The sequence below is a fragment of the Bubalus kerabau genome, chromosome 4, assembly GCF_029407905.1.
Source record: "Bubalus kerabau isolate K-KA32 ecotype Philippines breed swamp buffalo chromosome 4, PCC_UOA_SB_1v2, whole genome shotgun sequence".
In the NCBI taxonomy this organism is placed as follows: Eukaryota; Metazoa; Chordata; class Mammalia; order Artiodactyla; family Bovidae; genus Bubalus; species Bubalus kerabau.
Genome location: NC_073627.1, coordinates 97,451,504 through 97,466,420, shown reverse-complemented (window position 1 = coordinate 97,466,420; position 14,917 = coordinate 97,451,504). Strand labels below are relative to the sequence as shown.

General features: G+C 36.6%; 1 long non-coding RNA gene across 2 annotated transcripts in view; it reads right to left on the bottom strand.

Moving 5' to 3' along the window:
* Window positions 1-4,867: 4,867 nt before the first annotated feature.
* LOC129650010 (uncharacterized) overlaps window positions 4,868-14,917 on the bottom strand; it is a 113,718-nt gene continuing 103,668 nt past the window's right edge. The window contains exons 3-5 of one of the 2 annotated variants that reach the window (XR_008713526.1): window positions 14,164-14,345; window positions 9,460-9,649; window positions 4,868-5,007 (exon numbers count right to left, since the gene is read on the bottom strand). This is a non-coding gene — a long non-coding RNA (uncharacterized LOC129650010). Of the gene's footprint in view, window positions 5,008-9,459; window positions 9,650-10,718; window positions 14,346-14,917 lie in introns of those variants that run through there. The other variant, XR_008713525.1, reaches the window with a different exon arrangement.

Sequence of the window (14,917 nt, the reverse complement as noted above, 5' to 3'; positions counted from 1 at the left end):
GCCTTGCCCCAGAAGACTGAATTCATCATCAGGCTACCTGGCTCTCTAGCTTTCATTTTGGCTTGAGCAAAGGAAGGCTATACTGGCAGGAAACCAGTGTGAGATGGTAGAGAGAGGCTGAGCTATTTGTGCCCCAATCCCCACAATGCAGAGGGTAGACAGAGGCTGCGTCCTCTAGTTGGGAAGCCCCTTTCTTACAACAGCAGCTCTAAGTAGGTCATGTAAACCTCTCTGTCTCCTTTCCCCTCCTCACTGTTACCAGCCCGTTCCCCTCTTCCTTAGTTCTACCTACACACACACATTAATAAATAGCATAATCATAAAATCCTTCTTACTCCTTTTGTATGTCACCTGCTTTTAATAGAATCTTGACTGATACGGTTTCCCCCCACCAAGTTTAACAGAGTTGTATCTGCTGCAAGTGCTTAGCTCCCTTTTTAGAAATAATTGGTCCCTGAACGTAAAGGGAAGAAGGAACTGGCAGAAATAGTTTACAACCCTTCCATCAGGATTTTAAAATGTAATTTCTCAGTCATACTCTATAGATATTGAAAAGCAGTCAAATTTAATAGAACATTTTATATTCTTTAATAATGTTTAAGGTTTAATTCTATAAAGGAATATTTGAGGTGGAAAAAAGAAATTAGTGATATTTATCCTTTCTTATTCAGTTTATTTCATACTCAGATTTTTAAAAATCTTTTTTAAGTCTGGAAAATTCCCTGCTTAAAAATCAGGTCTATAATTATGATCTTGAGAGTCTAATGATTTTAGTTTTCCCTTTCCCTCTAGCCCCTTTTGAAGCTGCATCATTTAATGATCATTTGCACATTTTTTTTTTTCTTATACAACTGATGAATAGTACACGGAAATTCTGAATAATCAGTCAAGCAGTCATGTTAGGTTTTCAGAAAAGATATTCTGGCTTTTGCTTAGGTAATTGCAAAAGAAGACAATCCCCCCCCCCCCACACCCCGGATACTTCAGTGATCATCTAGTGAATTGTTCCTACTATCCAGTCCCACATTTCAGCTTCAGATGTGTTTCTGTTCCGCTTTATCATATAACTTGTAAGATCAGTAGCATTTGCTTTAGTAATTATATATCAGCAAACATTTTGAGCTTTCTCAAAAGGTATTCTGATAGACTTCCAAGCCATGATAATTCAAGATACTGCTGCATGACTGTTGTATCAGAGGCAATGGCATTTCTCTACCACTAGCTTTCTCTTCTGAGTGCATCACTAGCCCACATTTTTCAGGTTCTTATGCTCAGTTCAGTTCTGTCGCTCAGTTGTGTCCGACTCTTTGCGACCCCATGAATCGCAGCAAGCCAGGCCTCCCTGTCCATCACCAACTCCCGGAGTTTCTCAGACTCACGTCCATCGAGTCAATGATGCCATCCAGCCATCTCATCCTCTGTCATCCCCTTCTCCTCCTGCCCCCAATCCCTCCCAGCATCAGAGTCTTTTCCAATGAGTCAACTCGTCGCATGAGGTGGCCAAAGTACTGGAGTTTCAGCTTTAGCATCATTCCTTCCAAAGAAATCCCAGGGCTGATCTCCTTCAGAATGGACTGGTTGGATCTCCTTGCAGTCCAAGGGACTCTCAGGAGTCTTCTCCAACACCACAGTTCAAAAGCATCAATTCTTCAGCACTCAGCCTTCTTCACAGTTGAACTCTCACATCCATACATGACCACTGGAAAAACCATAGCCTTGACTAGACGGACCTTTGTTGGCAAAGTAATGTCTCTGCTTTTGAATATGCTATCTAGGTTGGTCATAACTTTCCTTCCAAGGAGTAAGCATCTTTTAATTTCATGGCTGCAGTCACCATCTGCAGTGATTTTGGAACCCAGAAAAATAAAGTCTGACACTGTTTCCACTGTTTCCCCATCTATTTCCCATGAAGTGATGGGACCGGATGCCATGATCTTCGTTTTCTGAATGTTGAGCTTGAAGCCAACTTTTTCACTCTCCACTTTCACTTTCATCAAGAGGCTTTTGAGTTCCTCTTCACTTTCTGCCATAAGGGTGGTATCATCTGCATATCTGAGCTCAGTTACAGTAATTTGACAAGATTCTAGCTCACACTGAGAAAAAAAATGATGGGTGCCATTCTTAAACCTGCTCTAAGAAAAACTCAAACCATAAAGTCATTACATTTTTTCCTTCTTTTGGCTGAATAATATGGAGATAACAAACAAGAGTGACCATGAAAATCATGTGTCATAGAAAATAGACACATATCAGTACAGGTTGCTGAACTGTGTGGAACAGCATCCTTGCCTGCCTGTCTTTTAGAATTTACCTTTTATTGTAACTGAGCAAGAAATACACTTCTCTTTTGTTTGAGCCAATATACATTTTAGGTGTAATTTTTTTTACAAAGAATGACTTACCCAACACTAACAATGTGACCAAATAATTCTTTCTCAGGATGATTGAAAATAGTTTTACTTGTCTAGTGAATTTTTTGGATACTACATTTTCCTCTAGATGCTACCAGTGTCTTTCCTTTTACATGGAAACTTTCAAAAAATGTTTCAAAAAACACATTTAAAAACCACTTGAGAGCACAATTAGATTCATCCATTCTAGTTGATTCTTAGCCTGAACAAAAACAGATATATTCTGTCACTCAGATCTTGTAAAGTGGATTGATATTAATCAAATAATTGCAGGAAAAAAATATTTACAAATATAACTATTTTGAAGGAAAGAGTAATATGAAACACCTGGCTTGGTATGGTAGCAGGACAATCTTTGATAAAGTAAATGAAATCAGTACAAGGAGTAGGATTACACCAGGTAAACAAAAGCAGAGATTGCATCCCAAACAGTAGAAATAGTATGTACACAGAATATGTGGATGGAGGGAGGAAACAGCACAATGTCTTGGTAAAAAGCCACTGTTCCTGGAGCACACAGCCAGCTATGGGGTTTGAGATAAGCCCAGAGAAATTGATGACAGCCAGAGTATGCAAGACTTCATTGGTCATATTCTTCTTTCCCATTCACTTTGTAAGTCACTGCAACCTGGCTTCCACATATTTGGAAAAATGACTTTGTCACTGTACCTATCAGTTATCACTACTGATTTTCAGTATTACCAAACACTCCCTCTATTATTGAACACTGCTTCCTCTTCTGTTGGAAACATCAGTGCCCCACTCTCTTTATTCATCTCTGAAATTATGGTAGATTGTAATTTCCAGACCTTGCCTCTACAATAATTCCAGTCCATGCTGTTTTAGAACCCTGCCACTACCATACCAAGCAATGAGCCTATTTCTTCTTTACTTGAAATGAGGTGAGCTGTTTGGCTACCTCAACATGCAAAATGTAGAAAAGGAATGCTACTTCACTTCCAAGGTTAGTTCATAGAAAGCAGACAATTTCCATCTGGTTCTCTCTCTTGAGATGATCACCTTGCATCCAGCCATTATGTTGTTAGGAAGCCAAGTTCACATGAAGAAACCACATTTAGGTATTCCAGCTAAAACTGAAGCTACAATTTCAGCCAGCAGTCATCACCAGCCACCAGATATGAGTGAGCAAGCCTATAGATGATTCCAGCCGTTAGATTTCATGTTGCTGTAGTTGATGAGTGAAACAAAGACAAGCTGTCCTTGCTGAGCCCTGTCCAAATTTCCAATTTATGAGCTAAAGAAATGTAGTCATTGTTTTATTTTTACAATCTTTGGAGAAGTTTGCCACACAACAATAGGTAATCAGAGCAAATATTTTGATTCCTTCCATTTTTCTTTATTAAGTCCTTTTCTTTAGTGTAATAGTTTAGTAAACCATGTTCTGCAAATTAGCCTTCCTTGGTCCAAATCATCACTCTATCACATTCTACCTATGCAAGAGTACAAATTACTATACCTCATTTTAGTCATCTGCAAAGTTGGTAAAACCATGGCAAATATCCCATGGTGTTATAGCAGAAATTAAATAATATAATTCATGTAGAGCATTTATTATAGTACCTGGCACATAATAAGTGCTCAATTAAAGTGTTATTTTTACTTCAACTCTGAAACTTTGCAGTTTCCCAGCATTTTAGCCTTAATTCTACTATCTTATTTGATGTGTTCTTCCCAAATTCTTAACCATTCCCACTGCTTCCATTATCAAAGTGACATTTTCCTTTTTTGGACTTAAGTAGGTTTTCAGGGCACATTAAAACCAATTGCATTTTATAATTTTTCAAAGTTGTCTAATATGCTACAATATTTACTCTCCTTCTTCAGTATATGTTATTAATATAGAATTAAGAAAAAGAACCAGATGTGCTGAGAATTTAAAATAAAAAGTATGAGTCACCTTACAGCTAGATGGCTTCTTAGAACCCAAGAAACCTGGAAGTAAGGGAGAATAACACTGTTTGCTTAGGGAAAAAAATCTTGTTTCAAGCAAAGCAAATCTTGGAGAAGTATAAAGACAAAAATATAATTACCTCTATTTGGAATGGTTAAAAAAGTCTTTTTTTTTTAAATTTTATTTTATTTTTAAACTTTACAATATTGTATTAGTTTTGCCAAATATCAAAATAAATTTGCCACAGGTATACATGTGTTCCCCATCCTGAACCCTCCTCTCTCCTCCCTCCCCATACCATCCCTCTGGGTCGTCCCAGTGCACCAGCCCCAAGCATCCAGTATCGTGCATCGAACCTGGACTGGCAACTCGTTTCATACATGATATTATACATGTTTCAATGCCATTCTCCCAAATATTCCCACCCTCTCCCTCTCCCACAGAGTCCATAAAATTGTTCTATACATCAGTGTCTATTTTGCTGTCTCGTATACAGGGTTATTGTTACCATCTTTCTAAATTCCATATATATGCGTTAGTATATTGTATTGGTGTTTTTCTTTCTGGCTTACTTCACTCTGTATAATAGGCTCCAGTTTCATTTTAAGTTCTGCTTGTTTTTAAATTTTCATTGATTGTGGTATTTGCTTCTGGTTTTACCCACTAAACACCTTGTATATTTGTCTGAAAATAAACATTTCTCATTAATAATTTGAAATTATGTTTTAAAACCAACACAATTGTAAATCAATTATTCTCCAATTAAAAATAAGTTAATAAAAAATAAAAGTAAATGTTTTTTTTTGTTTGTTTTTTCTTAAATGCATCCTTTAAATCAGTGTTCTTAGCAGAAGTAACATACTAGTGACCATCAGTGACCTGACAGGGTTGGCATGCCGAAAGTGATTATTAACAGCAAAGTGAATGTTCCAGAAGAGTAATCCAATAAGAATTATTTCTAACATTTCCCATACTTCACCTTGTCAAATGTGTTTTGTGCATATCTTTCTGGTTCAAGGCTAATGATGGGTAGCATATAACACTCACTACGTGTCAGAAAGTGTTCTAAGCTATATAGCAGATTTAACTGCCATGAATTTCAAAACAACACATTGGTACCATTATCATCTCCATTTTTTAGATAAATCAGGAAGGTTTAAGCCTACCTAAATTCTTGGCAGCTACCTAAGTAAGTACTTGTTGGGGTGGGGCTTTGAACAACCACTGTCTACCTCCAGAACCCTACTGGAAGTCACTGTACAATTTAATGAATTGTACACTGAGGCCTATAGTATACAGTCCAATCTCTACAGCACAGCCATCAAAATCTTCCCTGATCTGTTCCCAGTTCTTGCCCACCTATCCCTCCCCCCACTTATCTGTATACCAACTAGCTCCAACTAAACTAGAAGAATGACCATTACTCAAGAACACTTTGCATTTTTCTATCCCATTGTCTCTTTAAAAACTCCTACATTTGGTATGCTTTTCTTCTTCCTGTGTCAAATTCCTGACAATTATCATCAGTTCAGTTAAGTCTCCTCCATGGAGACTGACCTGAGGTAGCCTTATTTGTGACACAGAAACAAGTCCTATCTTTTTCTTTCCTCAGGAAATATTCTTGTTACCTCTCATGTATTCATTTAACATGTTATATCCTACACACGCTAGTAAAGTAATGCTCAAAATTCTCCAAGCCAGGCTTCAGCAATATGTGAACCATGAACTTCCTGATGTTCAAGCTGGCTTTAGAAAAGGCAGAGGAACCAGAGATCAAATTGCCAACATCCGCTGGATCATGGAAAAAGCAAGAGAGTTCCAGAAAAACATCTATTTCTGCTTTATTGACTATGCCAAAGCCTTTGACTGTGTGGATCACAGTAAACTGTGGAAAATTCTGAAAGAGATGGGAATACCAGACTACCTGATCTGCCTCTTGAGAAATCTGTATGCAGGTCAGGAAGCAACAGTTAGAACTGGACATGGAACAACAGACTGGTTCCAAATAGGAAAAGGAGTTCATCAAGGCTGTATATTGTCACCCTGTTTATTTAACTTATATGCAGAGTACATCATGAGAAACGCTGGGCTGGAAGAAACACAAGCTGGAATCAAGATTGCTGGGAGAAATATCAATCACCTCAGATATGCAGATGACACCACCCTTATGGCAGAAAGTGAAGAGGAACTCAAAAGCCTCTTGATGAAAGTGAAAGTGGAAAGTGAAAAAGTTGGCTTCAAGCTCAACATTCAGAAAACGAACATCATGGCATCCGGTCCCATCACTTCATGGGAAATAGATGGGGAAACAGTGGAAACAGTGTCAGACTTTATTTTTCTGGGCTCCAAAATCACCTCAGTAGTGACTGCAGCCATGAAATTAAAAGACGCTTACTCCTTGGAAGGAAAGTTATGACCAACCTAGATAGCATATTCAAAAGCAGAGACATTACTTTCCCACAAAGATTCGTCTAGTCAAGGCTATGGTTTTTCCTGTGGTCATGTATGGATGTAAGAGTTCGACTGTGAAGAAGGCTGAGCGCTGAAGAATTGGTACTTTTGAACTGTGGTTTTGGAGAAGACTCTTGAGAGTCCCTTGGACTGCAAGGAGATCCAACCAGTGCATTCTGAAGGAGATCACCCCTGGGATTTCTTTGCAAGGACTGATGTTAAAGCTGAAACTCCAGTACTTTGGCCACCTCATGCGAAGACTTGACTCATTGGAAAAGACTCTGATGCTGGGAGGGATTGGGGGCAGGAGGAGAAGGGGACGACAGAGGATGAGATGGCTGGATGGCATCACTGACTCGATGGACATGAATCTGAGTGAACTCCAGGAGTTGGTGATGGATAGGGAGGCCTGGCGTGCTGAGATTCATGGGGTCGCAAAGAGTCAGACACGACTGAGCGACTGATCTGATCTGATCTGATCCTAAACATTCTGAGAGTAGAAACTTTTGTGCCTTCTTTGTTCCCCCAAAATTACTGGCATAAAGCCTTGAATAAAATCAGTTTTCCAAAACTGTTTGATTTGATTTAGGTTCATCATTCCATGTCACTCTACAACATAGCTAGCATTCTAAGAAATTGTGAAGAATCACTGTTCATAAAAACCTGATGAATAATCTTTTCTGTTAACATGGTTTGGTATTCTGGCATCTAGTATATATGTAAGATATGTGAAATACCCAGACTCTACAATTATTTTTATTTTATGATTAAATATGAATGACAAAACGTTTCCAGTTATTCAAATATATCATCAAAGATGACTCAAAGGTCAAGTTGACATATTCAAGAAGCTGAAGATTACTATGTTATTTGATTAATTTAAAGCACTCTTGACATTCAGCCATGGTAATCCAATCAAAACAAGATTATGTGCTTTGTACCTTGGGATTATTCAGTTATTTTTCTCCATTCTTCATAATTAACAACATGCAAGCAAGTGTATTTTTTTTTCAAAATAGAGATGTCACAATATGTTTCAAAAAATAACACAATATATGTTCATCTTCTTCATGATATATTTGTATTTTATGTACTCTATACTGCAGACTAATTCATCTCTGTATTAAATGTTTCAAAACAACAATGATATTTTCCTACCTTCATATCTGAATTCTCCTAACAACATTTATTCTATAGAGGTACAAAATTTCCCTTAGTGGTCATAAGTCTTATATATATTTTTTTTCTTTTTTGGTGTGTAGGGAATTTAACCAGATCATCCTGTTTAATCTTTCCAATGTATTCAGTTCTCTCTCTCTTCTGCTATCTCAAAATTAATAAACTTTCACAACTTAAATGTTCATCCATAACATAAACGTTCATCCATCTTAACTATTTTTTTTTAGTTTGTTTAATACATAGTAGGCAAGAAAGTGCCTAATCAAAAGGTACCAAAAACGTCTCCTGCTGTATTGATACAAAGCCACTGGAGTAACACAGAAACCAATTGCTGTGGTTGGTTGTAAAGCAACCAGAGAAACATTCCCAAGGGCAAAATAATATTGTGGCTCAACCCTCTACGAGTGGGAGTGTTTGATTATGTACACTCTCAGGGAGTTTATAAACCAGGTAGAACAATCAGGGAGTGCTTAAACTTAAGCACCACTACAAGGAGGATATTGACTAAATGAATTTTCTCTACTATAGAATTACCCTGCTGTGTATAACCACAGATTTCAATCACTTTGATGTATTAGCCAATCAGTTCAAGCAAGTTTAGTTTTCTTAATGGAGCTTAATCAGACTTTTACAGAAAATATTTTTATGTAAAATAATTCACCAACATAATGATTTATTTTTCTCTTTCCTGGCATGTGTTAGAAATCTGGTCTCTTTAGCCAGACTTCTGTACACTGAGACACTAAGATTTAATACCTTTGGCTTTGTAAGATGCATGAAGGGAAGCCTGTCAGAACACAATTGTGTAACTGCCAAAAGAGAGTCAGCACATACATTTCACAGAGCAGAATATCCCCAGCAAGGCTCAAGACTTGTAACCTTTTCTTAAAACCCCATTTTCTTTTTAAAGCTTCTTCCCACTTTGGTTCTCATCTAAGCCATCCATTGTGACTCTTATCCTGTTTTACCATAACTTTGTTCTTATCTGGATAACTGCATCTGACTGTGCTTTTTCTCCCAAAGCTGCCCTTGACATTTTAAGGGGCTATATACTTCTCCTGAGTTCTTACCTCTTTTGACTGCAGACCCAATTGCTGCTGTTTTGGTATCAAATTACCTCTAAAATCTTTGTTTAAATAAGGATGAAGCTCATAGTCAAGCTCATAGTCAAGTTCAACTTACAATGTTTTGATTTATCTTCCTGGAAAGATGTTTAAGGCAATTATAATAGCTGATGGAAATATGTCATTTGCCTGAAAGTTAAGCAACAGACTCAGGCTTGCATTAACCAATCAAGGTAAAAGGATGACCACTTTGGTCTGGATGTGTAATTCCTATGATGTACATGTGTACACAGGCACACACACTGAAGTTAACAGTGAAGACTGTACATCCATAAATTAACTAGATTTCTTTCTTTACAGATTATCAACAAAATGATGTTGGGCTCTATCAGGGGATCAGTTTAGGACAAACATTAAAATAAGCAGTACTTCGAAAACATACCTTAAGTGCGGTTTAGAGGCATCCATGTGAATTCCTGGCATCTGGTCCCATCACTTTATGGCAAATAGATGGGGAAACAATGGAAACAGTGGCAGACTTTATTTTCTTGGGCTCCAAAATTACTGCAGATGGTGGCTGCAGCTATGAAATTAAAAGATGCTTGCTCCTTGGAAGAAAAGCTATGACCAATCTAGAAAGCATATTAAAAAACAGAGACATTACTTTGCCATCAAAGGTCCATCTAGTCAAAGCTATAGTTTTTCCAGTAGTCATGTATGGATGTGAGAGTTGGACTATAAAGAAAGCTGAACACTGAAGAATTGATGCATTTGAACTGTGGTGTTAGAGAAGACTCTTGAGAGTCCCTTGGATTGCAAGGAGATCCAACCAGTCCATTCTGAAGGAAATCAGTCCTGAATGTTGTTTGGAAGGACTGATGCTGAAACTGAAACTCCAATACTCTGGCAACCTGATGCAAAGAACTGACTCATTGGAAAAGACCCTGATGCTGGGAAAGATCAAAGGCAGGAGGAGAAGGGGACGACAGAGGATGATATGATTGGATGGCATCACTGACTTGATGGACATGAGTTTTAGCAAGCTCCAGGAGTTGGTGATGGACAGGGAAGACTGGTGTGCTCTAGTCTATGGGGTCACAAAGAGTTGGACATGACTGAGCAACTGAACTGAACTAATGTGACTTCCTGATTAACTTAAGTGCTGCTCCTATTCAATATAAATATGCTTGTGGCTATGTACATTTCATACATCATTTGCACTATTCAATAACATCTGAAGAATATTAATCAGGCTAAAATAAGAGATGGGAAGCTAAAGAAATTCAATATAAACATGTAGCAGGGTGAACTTTCTGACCTCTCTTTGTAGAACAGAGTTAAATCTATTACATAGAATTAGGCAACAAATACACAGAAAGGATTTGCCACAGGGTTATCAGATTTCATAATAATCAGCAACAGTGATGCGACCTTCCTGTGAATTTGAGAACTATGGAGTTTAAATTAAAATGAAATGCCCTAGATTAGGCATTAGATAAAGTTACCCATTATATTATTAATTTTAATTAGATTCTTTGCAGCTTATGTTCTTTGATCTGAGCTAAGCAATTAAGCCTATTTTACTTTCTAATTGGATTATAGTGTATGTCTTGCTAAATCCAAAGATAAGTGAATGTATAGGCCCTATATACGCATACTGCTTTGGGGTGAGTATCCTGTTTATGGAAATGTGCATGCATGTAGGAACACATTCAAAATTTTATTTGACAATAGCAGTCATGGTGATATTTCCAGAGATATTGTAAACCATAATTTTTTACATTTATGAAATGTGTCCTGTTGAGTTCCTAGTATTTAAAGCAGAGGATTTTGAAATACAGAAGGAAGACATTTCCTAGTGGGAAGAATCTGAAGGATGCCAGTATATAAGGAGGGATCCAGGAGTCCAGAAGAAAAAATATAGACCACTCAAAAAGGGAGATGTCTCTATGTCTTTAAGCCAGACATATGATTTGATGGTGTAGCTTTATCTTGAACCAACTTTCAGGCTGTTGAAAACTTTCAATTATGTTAAAGATGACTTTTGAAGTTAAAAATAATGATAACTGCAACATGTGACTGAGCAGTTACTATATTCCAGACATGGTAATAAGCACTTTACATAAATCATCTCATTTAACCTAGCATCGACCCACTGAAGTAAATTTTTTGTTAAGTCCACTTTCCAGAAAACATGAAGGAAACTGAAAATGTCAAGACTAGAGGCTCAATTTGACTTGACCCTACTGCTTTGTGTCAGAAGAGTGCCTTGAACCCATGTCTGTATGACTCCAAAGCTTACACATGTTTCAACCACTGCCTTTCTCTATAGCAATTCTCATTCAATCAAGAGTTTTAAGAACCTCTCTCAGACTCCATTTTCCACTTGTAAAGTGGAGCCTGAAAAGCCTACAACTCTTAGTAATATTGTATAAACTAAATCATTCCTATTTTTAAACATAATTAGTGTGATATCATCAGGGAACACAATAGACTAGTCAATACATTTCTTCTTTTCTAGATTTTGTTTTTTTCTGGCCCTGCCACATGGCATGGAAGATATTAGTTCCCCAGCCAGTGATGGAATCTGTACCCCCTGCATTGAGAATTGTGGAGTTTTAACCACTAGACCACCAGGGAAGTCCCTATTTCTTTTTTGAAACCCCAGCTACCAGCTACATGTAGGAATCATCTAGTGCTTGAATACAACAGCATTTATTTAACACACTCACTTCTGAACTGGTCTTCTTGCTTCCCCTCCAATTCTCTCTCCTACGGCTTATTTCCACCGATTAGAACGATCCAAATAAAATGTAAGTCATGCAGCACTTTGTCAACTGACAATGGTTTCCCATTTCACACAAAAGCTTTTTTCATAATTCACAAGGTCACCATGATCTGACTGCACAACTGTGTGACTTGGTCTCATGTCTGTCACCTGCTCACTGCACTAATTCCACCAGATAGACGCCTGCTATTTCCTCATATACTGGCAAACACTCAGCCCAGGGCCTTTGTGCTTATTATCCTTCCTTCTACCTGCATACATAAGTTTTGCTCCTTTTTTAAACATAAGTCTCAGCTCAAATGTGGCCTTCTCTGAGATGCACCCCAACTGCTTGACCAAAGCATTATGAAATAGCACAAATACTCCACCAACATTACTCTCTTCACTGTTTACCCCTTAGTCTCGGTTTTTTTTCATAACATGTATTGTACTACTCTCTATTTACTTATGTATCTATAATTTTTATAATTATCTTACTGAAACATAGATTCCATGAGAGAAAAGGAAAAGAATGGCTTTTTTTTTTCCACTGTAGCTTCTCCAGAGCAGAAAAGTGCCTGACACATTACATTAATTCAATTTGAAAAATGATGAGTGAATGAATGAGCAGATATATATTGATGCTCATTACCTTAAAGGTACTATTTTAGGTATTATGAAATTAACATGGTATTATACACTTCATTTCCAAGGATCTTTTTCAATCTTCTCATATGACACAAACTCTTATATAACACTGAGCTATTACACTTGAGAAGAAGGACATGTTCCTATTGGGGAGGCTCCAAGAACAGAAATGCTGGAGTAAATTATCTGATTATGTCTAATACCTGCACGTCTCTAAATGTGCCTAGAGCCAGGCACATTTAGAAATCTACTCTAGGTTAATCCCATTTTATATTTTAAGGGTAACCCTCTTTGTATATAATGTGACTTACACTAGTAAATTTAAAGCTGACTCATATCTTGCCTGATTTTCCAGAGTCTGAATAACGTACAGGAACAGAGTTCAACTTCTCCCCTACACTACCTTTTGGTATTTCTACTCCTCTCTCTCGCTCTCTCTCTCTCTCTGCTAACTGCTCCTATTGCCTGCTGGATATATTCTAGTCTTTGCTGTTGGAACTTCTACCCTTTGCTTAACCATATGATGTAGTATCTAATCTCCCCTCTAACCTCTCATTCCACTGTTTTCATTATGATATCACTTTAAGGTCACAATTTTGAAGAATGTTTTAATTTAACAAACACAAATCATCGTGACTAAATCTACTGATCAAAGAAATAAATCACTATATTTAAAGTCAACAGCTACACATACTATCACTTAATATCTACTGGTACTTATTTTCATTACTCATTAGGTGTGCATATCCTCCCAAAATGTATATGGACTATTTCATCATTTTTACATTATTACAATATGCTGTGGTAAGTTACCTGTATATAAGAAATGGGGTTTCAATGAAGCTATAAATAGAATAACAGACTCTGTGTTGGAATAAGACATTCTTGTTCTAACAAGAATGCAACAAGACATTCTACCGTGGCTCACTGTAAGAGTTTTCTATTAATTTTTAATGAGACAATAGTATATAAAAAGCACTTTGAAAATTTTCAAGTGATTTAATATATAAACTACAATTTATAGAACTGTATAGGATATAATTCAAAGTATACATGATTTTTCAGATTTAAAATATTCTTATCACTTTGCCACATGACTCATTAAGTATGTGTTATAAATGAAAAGAATATTTTTCATCTGATACATAATAAAGATTTTACAAAGATGAATATGAAAATAACATATATGACATACTGAGAAAACTGGATGAGTTTGAACTATATTTTTAAATAATAAATTCTATTTAAATTAAAAATAAGAGGTTTGCTATATTATGAAGTAAAAATAATTTGTACTTTACAGAACACCTGTGTGTTTACTTTATAATTTTTTAAAATGTTAATGTAAATAATATTTCTTTTGAGCCAGACAAGAACATTAAAAATTAATTAAAATGATATTCCCAGGAAAAATATTTAATGTGCTTAACATTTAACATATTATTGAAGGTGTTAATTATTAACATATTCTATCATATCTAAATGAATATCTGTGAGGGTCAAGTCAGGATGCCTATACCTTCAGACCAAAAAAATCATTAGAGCATCTTGAGTTTGGTTAGCTATTCAAACTTCTCTGCCTATTCAGCACTCTCATTTTCTATTACGAACATTCATTGTCTCAGGTTGGCTGTTTTTGAAATATTTTTCTAAGGCCTATGGCCTTAGAGTTTATATTTATTTATTTATTGTTGTTTGCTGCTGCTGTTTAGTTGCTAAGTTGTGTCTTACTCTTTTGAGACTCCATGGACTGTAGCCTGCCAGACTCCTCTGTCCATGGGATTTCACAGGCAAGAATACCGGAGTGGGTTGCCATTTTCTTCTTCAAGGAATCTTCACCACCAAGGGATTAAACCTGCATCTTCTTCACTGCAGGGGGATTCTTGACCGCTGAGCCACTGGGGAAGCCCCATCTGTTTAGTAGCAGAAATGTTTTATTATGTAAGACTTAGGGAGTGTGGGAAAAAAAACTCTCCTTGCAAAGTATACTACCCTGGGCAACTTACATGAGTTTCACTTTCAATAACCCACCTTATAACTGTGAGGATGACATCATAAAAATGAATAAAGCACATGATACATATTTAATAGTCAATTTTTACTTCCTTTTCTCTTAATTTCCTATTATGAGTAAAAGCCAACATTGCTCAATCCTTAACTAGTATAGCCATTACCTTTTCAAACTTGATTCTTACTAATTTACATGTCCTACTTTTATATTCAATGTATCCTTTAATCAAACTTAATGTCTTAAACATGCTCCTCCTAATACATGATCATTTCTTCTATTCATACAGTTTCCTATAATAAAATAATCTCCCATAAACTTTAACTAATCTATCACAATTTTACCCAAATCTCACCATTCAAGCAACATGTACCACTGAAAGAATCTTCTATTTCCATATCAGTATGAGCCCTTTTTCTATGCTTTAATAAAACTGGATTTTTATTTCTTTGCACATTTTTTTTTTCATGGCAGGAG